Raw genomic sequence first — 10,395 nt, 5'->3', positions numbered from 1 at the left:
CAGGGATTCTGGCAGATTCAACCATCCTAGGCATACTAGGATAAGTAGTGATAGGTAGGAGCATAAAATATAACTATTTATATGCAAGGATATTTCCTCAGTTACAGCACAATGGTTGAATTGTTTACTTTCTTTACCATTCTCATAATGTTGATTACACTGTTCTGTTTCCTTCTATTGATTATTGCAGCGCACATATTTTACACACGTATCATAATGCTTCAATAAATATTGAAACGCCATGGTGTATATTTCTTGTTTATATTTAATGGGTATGCATGAGTTTCGAAACAAAAGAGTTCTGGATCTGTTTACCACGATTTTCTTGGGGAGTCAGGGTTGTCATGTTCTAAGGTTGCACATTCCATTTGCTACCTTGCCAGATTAGGGGTGCAGATGGTGCACTGTGAGCTCACAGGTCTTAGGCCAATATATCCTGATTGTGTGCGTGGACTCAATCTCGCACAGTTTTGATGTTTATGTTGTCCAACAAATGCACAGTTTTACTGAGAAAGTATGAACCGTAGGACAAAACAAACAATGTTGTTATTACCACACCTTAGTACCCAGAACATGGATTCCAAAGTTATATGGGATGGGTAAGAAACAATCAGAAGCAAACTGGATCCAAGTAATATGTTTGAAATGTCTTTTCAATTTAAGGTACACAGAGGTTACTCGCAGCAAAGACATTCCAATAGCAGTTTAAAACTGTATTAACCTTCTACTGTGTTGATCAATGCATGCATTCATGACAAAACCCCCAAAAAGTACAGTACTCCTATCCACCCTCTATGCGAGATCTTCAAAGCAGAGAATGGTGTAAGGAAATACAGCTTCCTGTATAGAAGCAGCTAATTTTTTTCTGGGAGGCAAACCTTTTCCCCTAGGAGGAAGCCCTTCCCAAACCGCCCAATCAAATCTGGGGGTTAGGTCTTCCTTTTCCACCTTGGGAAGGTATCTACTCCAGCCATTGCTTGGGGAAAATCATAGACCATTTCCAAGGTTTAAAAAGCGGTGTTGAGTCCATAGGAACGCAAGGGCGTCGCATATGAAATATATGTTCGAGGCATATGAGCTGCAGATTACACACTTTTGCATAGATCGCCATCTGGTGTTGGGCCCGGATGTTTGCAGTTTGTTTTTCCTCTTGGAAAGTCTTTGGAAGTCACAAGTTCGGTGACTCCTCCTTTGGATCGTATTGCGCATGGGCTTCGGCTCCATCCTCAGATTGTTTTTTTCCGCCATCGGGCTCGGATGTAATATTCGCACTCGGGTTCCGAACATTTTCCAGTTCAACGATCGAAGCGGAATCCTCACCTCACATCGCGGTATTGTTTCGATCGCGATCTCCTCAATCAACGCACCTTCTCATCGACAAATCTTCGGTTCCAGTCGTCGACGGCGGCCTTCGGGCCTACCCAAGCTCCGGTCCCGGCTGATGGAAAGAACTCCATTCAAGAAGTGCCCTCGATGTGGGTCCAAATTCCCCCACACCGATCTTCGTGAGGTATGCAACCTCTGCCTCTCCCCTGAACACGAGGCTCGAGACTGTCCGGCCTGTAAGTCATTCAGATCGAAAAAGACTATTCGGGACCGAAGAGCCAGACGAATTATGGCACACTCCTCGACCTCCGTTCCTGTCGATATCTTCGGAGACGACATCGAAGATCCGGGACAGCAGCGCACCGAAGAGGACCTCGTCAGTGCTTCCGAGGCCGACGACTCAGATGTGGAGGACATCACTTCGGCGCAGAGGGTCGTGAGTAATATACCCCCCCCCCCACACCCGCGCCAACACCCAAAAAGGCTTCGGTCACGCCTTCGCCTCCGGGCCTAGGCAAGACCAGAGACACTGCTTCACACACCCCACCTTCGGGCCCGGTGAAGAAGCCAAATAAGCCTTCCGGCGGCTCGGGCTCGAGCCTGCCTGCCAGCGGTGCCGAGAAACACACTTCGGCACCGAAAAAGAAACCGGCCTCTACCTCGACACCGAGCTCCGCACCGAAGCCCTCGGGGTCGAAACCCAGCGCTTCCGTACCGATGCCATCTTCGGTACCGACCAACCCCATAAGGCCCTCGGCACTGACACTTCCAAGCCGTAGCCCACCTCGGCACCGACCAAGAAATCGGAGGTTCCCAAGCCCAGTGCTAAGCAAACTGGCACGGACAAGCCTAAAAAGTCATCGGCCCCGAAGACTTCGGCACCGACGGACCAAACACTGTCACAGGAACTATTTACACCGGATCCCTTACAAAAAACTCTCTCCAGGGATCCAAAAACTGGACATTTGGCACTCTCTTCCAAAAAGAGACATTTGGACAAACCGGCTCCGCCTCCACCTCCAAAGAGGAAGGACTCTGCTACCTCCCCTTTCAGAATACCTTCCCCACCTCCTCCACCCTCTCCACCTCCGCCCCCTCCGCCTTCTCCACCCCCCCTCATCGCTCTCCGACCCAGTCTCCAGACGATGATGATCAGGGGGACCCTTATCACGATACAGGGGATGTGCCCCAAGACCCCACCCCTACAGGATCCCCAGACCCATGTGACGACTACAATAACCCAGATATTCCCGACATCCCACAAGATGACCTTTACCCTTCCAGGCCATCTCCACCGGAAGACTCATTAGGTTTCCACCATCTACTTCAAAGGGCGGCACACTATCACGGGGTAGAGTTGCACACTGACCCAGTGGAGGAGGATTGTCTCCTCGACTCATTTGATACCACACATAGGTCTACCTCCATACTACCTATGCTTAAGGGGGTGGTAAAGCATGCGCCAGAGGTTTTTAAGGACCCAGTCAGGGCCAGGGTCATTAACCCACGCATAGAGAAAAAATACAAAGCTGCCCCCACAGATCCTGCCTATATCAAAGGGCCTGCGCCACCAGATTCCCTTGTGGTTTCCACTGCACGAAAAAGATCAAATTCCCAGGCGTCAGGCGAAGCACCACCACCTGACAAAGAGTCAAAGCTACTGGACGCATCAGGAAAGCGCACTGCGTCACAGGCAGCCAATATATGGCGTATCGCCAACACCCAAGCGCTATTGGCCAGATACGATAGGGCACATTATGATGACTTAGAAAACATAATGCACCACCTCCCTGAAAGATATAAAACTAGGGCCAATGATTTAATTCAAGAGGGTAAGACAATAACTAACACCTCTAAACGCTGTGCCTTAGATGCAGCAGACACAGACTCCAGGGCCATTAATACTAGCGTCCTCCTCCGTCGCCATGCTTGGCTAAGAATATCAGGATTTAAACCAGAAGTACAAGCCTCCATCCTGAATCATCCCTTTGACCAAGAACACCTATTCGGCCCAAAGGTAGATGAGGCCCTCGAAAAAATGAAGAAGGACACCGATACGGCGAAGTCCATGGGAGCCCTGCAGTCACACCCTCCTAGGCGCTCTTTTCGCCGCTCTTCCTTTCGGAGTACATCTAGAGGCTACTCCTCAGATAACGCGTCCACTTCCTACAAATCCCCCACTCAGTCCACCTTCACAAGGGGTTATCAAAGAGGCGGCTATAGGGGCAATAATAATAAAGGCAGAGGCAAAACAAATACCGCCCGCTCTGCCACACCGCCTACACAATGACTTCCCCCCGCTCCCTCCAGACCATTCCACTCCGGTCGGGGGCAGACTTCAAAATTTCCTTCATGTCTGGGAGACCATCACCTCAGACAAGTGGGTGACCCAAATTATTCGGTCAGGATACTGCCTGGAATTAACATCTACCCCCCCAAATATTCCACCCAGGCAACGCCCAATGTCACAAGAACATTCCACATTACTAAAGCAGGAGGTAATCTCCCTCCTACAAAAACAAGCAATAGAACACATTCCCGTCAACCAGCAAAATTTAGGGGTCTACTCCCTATATTTTCTAATACCAAAAAGGGACGAGACTCTACGACCTATTCTAGATCTCCGGCCCCTTAACACATACATACATTCAGACCATTTTCACATGGTAACGCTTCAGCAGGTGCTTCCGCTCCTCTCCCAGAACGACTTTCTCACCACACTGGACTTGAAAGACGCATACTTCCACATTCCAGTACACCATGCTCACAGAAAGTACCTCAGATTTGTAGTGGACGGACAACACTACCAGTTCACGGTGCTCCCATTCAGAGTCACAACAGCACCACGGGTATTCACCTAGTGCCTAGCGGTAGTGGCGGCACACCTCAGAAGACAGCACATTTACGTCTTCCCATACTTGGACGACTGGCTGATAAAAGCCACTTCATACAACCAATGTGTACACCACACCGCCACTACAATCCAACTACTTCACCAACTAGGCTTCACGGTGAACCACCAAAAGTCCCAGCTAACACCATTCCACATAAAACAATACCTCGGTGCCACCATAGACACTTCAAAAGCAATAGCCTACCCCAATCCGGCCAGGATTGCAAGCATTCAGGCTTTGCGACAAAAATTCGTACTTCAACACTCCCTTCCAGCAAGAGTGTTTATGCAACTGATAGGGATGATGGCCTCTTGCATTTTCATAGTGCCTCACGCAAGACTCCAGATGCGTCCACTCCAAGAGTGCTTAGCGCGCCAATAGAACCAGGCCCAGGGGCAACTGACAGATCTGGTGTTGGCATCGCTCTCTGCAGTGGTGGAACACCACAAACCTTTCCAAAGGTCGACCGTTCCTGGACCCGGTTCCACAAATAATACTAACAACAGACGCATCGCTCTCCGGCTGGGGAGCTCACCTATTACATCTCACTGTGCAGGGCACATGGACGACTCAGCAAAAGTTACTCCATATCAACCATCTGGAGTTACTAGCAATCTTTCTAGCCCTAAAGTCCTTTCAACCACAGATTTCAGGCAAGGCAGTCGCACAGACAACATGACGGCCATGTATTATATTCAAAAACAAGGCGGCGCACACTCTCCGCAGCTCTCTCAATTAGCTCAGAGCATATGGAGATGGGCAATTCCACACAAAATCTTTCTCCTAGCCCAACATGTCCCAGGAGTCCAAAACACCGTGGCAGATCTGCTCAGCAGACAGACACAACGGATCCACGAGTGGGAACTTCACCCACAGGTTCTTCATCCGTTCTTTCAAATGTGGGGGCATCCACAGATAGACCTCTTCGCCACCCACGAAAACAAAAAATGCCCAAGCTTCGCCGCCAGATACCCACACCCATTGTCCAAAGGAAATGCGATATGGATGAACTGGTCAGGCAAATTTGCGTATGCTTTTCCACCTCTCCCACTCATTCCATTAGTGGTGCGAAAGCTACAACAGCATTCCCTCACGCTGATCCTAGTAGCTCCAACATGGGCCAGACAACCGTGGTACACCACGCTGCTGGGACTCTCGGTAGTACCACACCAAAAGCTACACCTCTCACCATGCCTCCTAACCCAGAACCATGGAGTGATCAGGCAACCGGACCCAGCTCAGCTCAACCTTGCGATCTGGCTCCTGAAATCCTAGAATTCGGATACCTAAACCTTCCCCCTGACTGTATGAACGTCATCAGAGAAGCTAGACGCCCTACCACTAGAGCCTGCTACGCTGCCAAGTGGAAAAGATTTGTTGTTTATTGCCATAACAACACAATCAATCCTCTAGACGTGTCTATACAACACATCATATGCTACTTACTCCACCTACAAAGGTGTAATCTAGCATATACCTCCATTCGGCTACACCTCGCAGCAATTGCAGCTTACCTACAAAACAGGCAGCACCTATCGCTTTTCAGAGTACCTGCCATTAAAGCCTTCATGGAAGGCCTAAAAAGAATAATTCCCCCGAGAGTACCACCCTCACCTGTGTGGAACTTAAATATCGTTCTCACAAGGCTAATGGGCGCTCCCTTCGAACCTTTGCATACATGCGAACGGCAATTTCTCACATGGGAAACAGCTTTCCTTGTAGCCATCACTTCCCTTAGAAGGGTCAGTGAGATACAAGCACTTACCATACAAGAACCTTCTCTTCAAATGCACCAGAACAAGGTTGTTCTACGTACCAACCCAAAATTCCTACCTAAAGTCATTTCCCCTTTTCACTAAAACCAATCTGTAGAATTACCAGTATTTTTCTCGCAACCTCAGACTGTTGCAGAAAGGGCTCTACACACCCTAGATGTCAAACGAGCCTTACTTTATCCAAAGAACACAACCTTTCAGAAAGACCAAACAACTGTTTGTCTCTTTCTCTCCACCACACAAGGGCAACCCCATCTCAAAATCAGGGATAGCTAGGTGGATTGTAAAATGCATCCAGATTTGCTACCACAAAGCAAAACGAACGCTAAGGAACATCCCATTAGATGATATCTGCAAAGCAGCTACATGGTCAACACCGCACACTTTCACTAAACACTACTGTGTAGATGTGCAAACCAAGCAACAAGCTAGTGTGGGCCAGGCTGTACTAAAAACACTATTTCAAACCACTGCAACAGATCCTGGTGGTCGCCGCTAAGGTTGGGAACTGCTATATAATCTATGCAAAAGCGTGTATTCTGCAGCTCATATGCCTCGAACGGAATATGCTACTTACCAGTATGCATCTGTTCTTGGCATGTAGAGCTGCAGATCTACACACGCCCACCCGCCTCCCCGGCTACCTGTATCTGTTCCACTCTATCTTATTTATATACAACACACATGGGTTTCTTCACTGTTACTACTACGCTCCATCTTTCCCTGCTGGCGAAAAACAATCTGAGGATGGAGCCGAAGCCCATGCGCAATACGATCCAAAGGAGGAGTCACCGACCTCGTGACTTCCAAAGACTTTCCAAGAGGAAAAACAAACTGCAAACATCCGGGCCCAACACCAGATGGCGATCTATGCAAAAGTGTGTAGATCTGCAGCTCTACATGCTAAGAACAGATGCATACTGGTAAGTAGCATATTCCTTTTGCAGTGAAGTGAATTTCATTTATTGCCCGGCGGTTAGTTCCATAACCACACCCAATGAGATACGTGGGTGGTCCAAGGCAGCATAATGATTGGCAGCAGCCACCCCATTGTATGGAAATGAAGTGTGCATGTCAGTTGAGCCACTTTGTTTTCCACGGCTAACCTGACATGCGTACTTAATCTCTTCGCAATGTATGCTGTATAAGTGAGCCAAGGGAACAGACGCAGCCTCCTGGTCTCTAGATGAGCGCCATGTCTGCCTGCCCTATCCAATGCAGTTGCTGCTGTCATCCTGTTCTCTAATACAAACAACATGAAAGTAGCATTCAGGATTGGTTTATTTGGTGGGCGACACCTCTGCAGGACCGCGGTTTGCATTATGGTGAACATTGCCAAGTGGTGGAGATCCCGCCGAAGAAGCTGCCTTTGCCCGAAGGTTGGGAAGAAGCTGTAGACTTTAATGGGAAGGTGTAAATCGACTAGGGGTGGGCGGAATTTGCGTAGTAGCCCTACGCAAAGCTCCGCGAAACAGTAAAAAATCTCCGCGAGCACACAAATTCCGCAAACACGCGGAATTGCTTGTTCCGCCCGTTCGCGATGCTTTTTTCCTGTTCGCGAACGCTGTTTGCGTGCTCGGGGGAATATCTTGTGAACAAGAATTTTGAAAGCGCAAAGAAGCAAAAAATTCCACAAAGCCGTGGATCGCAGAAATTTGGGCAATTACGCGTTCTCTGCGGAATGCAAAATTACCCAAATTCCGCGAGCGGAACGGAATTTACCGCCCAGGCCTAAAATCGACCACACCAGCAAACCCACCAGCTGGATCAACACGAGAGACGGGTATAAGGAAATACCAATAGAATTTGGACAGATTGACCATGTAGTCTGTGCAGTGAGATCCTAACCTTGTGGCATGCTACAGAAGTCTGCTCGAGGTATGTGCACTGATCCCCAGACTTCGGCTGCAATGCACTGTCTCGGGGTGTGTGCACTCGGTTCTTTCCCTCAGCTGCAGGACTCTATCTGGAGTGTGCTCCACAGGTTGCCATCCTCTCCTTCCAGTCTGTGCACGCATCTCGTAATATTTTCAGGGGCACTGAAAGTATGCGGTAAAGAGAGCCCGATTAGACCACAAGATTAGGCACATCACGCAGCGTAATGTGGCACATTCAGTGGCAGTACTATTTCACTATTTTGTCCTTTCAACACATATTCATACTATCTGGGCAAATGCTTCCCTTCGTTAAACCAAGTTAACACTTGAATATTGCACTCAGAAACTAAAAGGCGACCAGTTACTCTTTGCAAAAGGTCTGTCTGCCTGCAGCTCCACGTGGAGCACACATTTCAGTTACTTTTGATGCGTCTGGGTTAGGGAAAAAAATGTTCGGATTGAAATACCCTCCACCCAGTGTGTGCACTACATACACAGTTATAGTATCCCAACACCTCCCAGTTTGTGTGCAGGCCTCTCTCCATAAATACAGGAAGATTTCATTTGTAAAAGGTACATCAATACGTAGGGAAATTTGTGTGATACTCAGTAGAGTACTTTTGGTAGGTAAACATAAATTTGCTTAAGAAAGAACTTTGTGGGGGGCGTGGCCAAGCATGGGCTGAAGATGGCCGTGCTGTGAGGGAGCTCCGCCGTCCATCCTAGCCCGCGACTATCCTGTTCACTGATCCGCTTCATCCCTCGACAGATTAAGTGACCGGAATACCAACGGACCCCATCCCGCCGGTTCCGGTGTTTGTAGCTCGCCCAACCGCGGAGAAATCGTCCCCGGAAGCCTCATCCTTCGCCAGGGCCTGAAGCCGGGACGCACAGTGGCGAGCCCAGCCGGGCCGTTTGACACCCGGCGGTGGCGCCGCGACTTGTGGAGCCAGCAGAGGGATCCTTGCCCCAAGCGGCCTGGGCGGCAACTAAGCGGACACACGGCAGCAGCGGCGCTGACGATTGGGGAGCCGAGACTGGGCTCCGGAGCGGCACTGAAACGATTTGACCAAGGTGAGGCGGGGCGCGCCGGCCGCGAGGAGGAAGATGGCGGCAGCTCGTCCCTAACAAAGAGTTACTCCTGTTGTCCCCGCTTCGCCGGGACTGCTGCCTGCCCTCAGGATTGCCTGGACCTGCATCGGGGCATACGATCTACACCCCCAACCAACTGTGGCCCCCCGGCGAGACGCCCTTGGCCGGCTTCCTTTTCCGCGGCGGTGGCGCGATAGCCCGGCGCACCGCCGTGCTCTGCTGTCGCGGCCGCTTTGACCTGCGGGGGCCTGCCTGCGAGCCCGACTCGAGGGCCATTGACCTGCTGGCGGTGTCCGCTCCCCCCTGCCCCGGCCTTTGTGATCCTGAGCCAACGGAGTGGGGAGACTCGGCAGATTGGTGCGGCTCAGTGCAGCCTGTAACGCTCGGTCCCATATAGTTAGCAGAGACTGTTGTGCTGCCTGCGCTGACTAACTGAATAGGAGGCCCACTCATTTGGAAGGGAGCTCGGCGGGGGGTGTGGGGCTTGTGCTGGACCCCTTTCGGCTTGTTGGTGTCTGATTGTGCCCGGGAAGAACCGCACAGGTACCTGAGTTTGCCCCATTCCTACACTAAAACCTGACGCAGTTTGGGGCATAGCTTTACAACCCCCGTCGCACGAGTCGCCAGGGAGTAGGTGTCTAAAGTGTAGCTGAACGCGTGCGTGCCCGAGGTGGCAACTCCAAGACTCTCCGGTGATTCCTTCATCCTTGGCCGGTTAGCTGCCCGGACGCCGCCCGTACCTTGCCCCGATTTTTGCGGGCCACTCCCGGATTTTCGCGGGCGCTGGTCCGTGGTGGGGGCGACTGTGGCCCGTGACCACACACCGGACACATTGTTTGCTTGCCCTTGGAATCTGCTACCAGTGCCATGGAACCCGAGGCGCTTGTGTCTGAGTCCCGGTCCCGATCTGGGATGGACCTACCCTGCGGCCATTTTGGTACGACAGAGTCCACCATCCTGTACACCGGGTTTCAGCAGGATTGGGAGGGTGCGACTCTGAGGAACGTAGCGGAGCGAGCGCCGGGAGCTGTACTGGGGTACGGTGACCTTCTCGAGGCTCTCGGTGCCCTTCACTCCACCTTGATACACGGCGCCTGGGTGTTGGGGAGCAAACTCGATGGAGTGACATTAGCGTCGGAACAGTTGCCGCCTGCCTATCCCCAGGTAAGCTGGGACTTCTTACGCCGCGCACGGGGGGACAGTGTCGTGGCCGCCCCGGTGAATAGTGCACACCTGGACTCTCCGGACAGTATGTTAACGTGCGATCAGCGGGCGGTGGATCTGGTCGGCTCCGGAGGTCTCGGGCTTGAATGGGGGGTGGTGGCCTTGACCCGTGCGCGGCCTCCGACGACCCGGGCAACCTCCAGGCTACGGTCGCCCGCTCTGGCTGATTCCGCCTCCCTGGGCCTGGTGTGCAGTGTAAATCCTGGC

Source organism: Triturus cristatus, chromosome 11, assembly GCF_964204655.1.
Source record: "Triturus cristatus chromosome 11, aTriCri1.1, whole genome shotgun sequence".
In the NCBI taxonomy this organism is placed as follows: Eukaryota; Metazoa; Chordata; class Amphibia; order Caudata; family Salamandridae; genus Triturus; species Triturus cristatus.
This window is presented reverse-complemented; position numbering follows the sequence as displayed.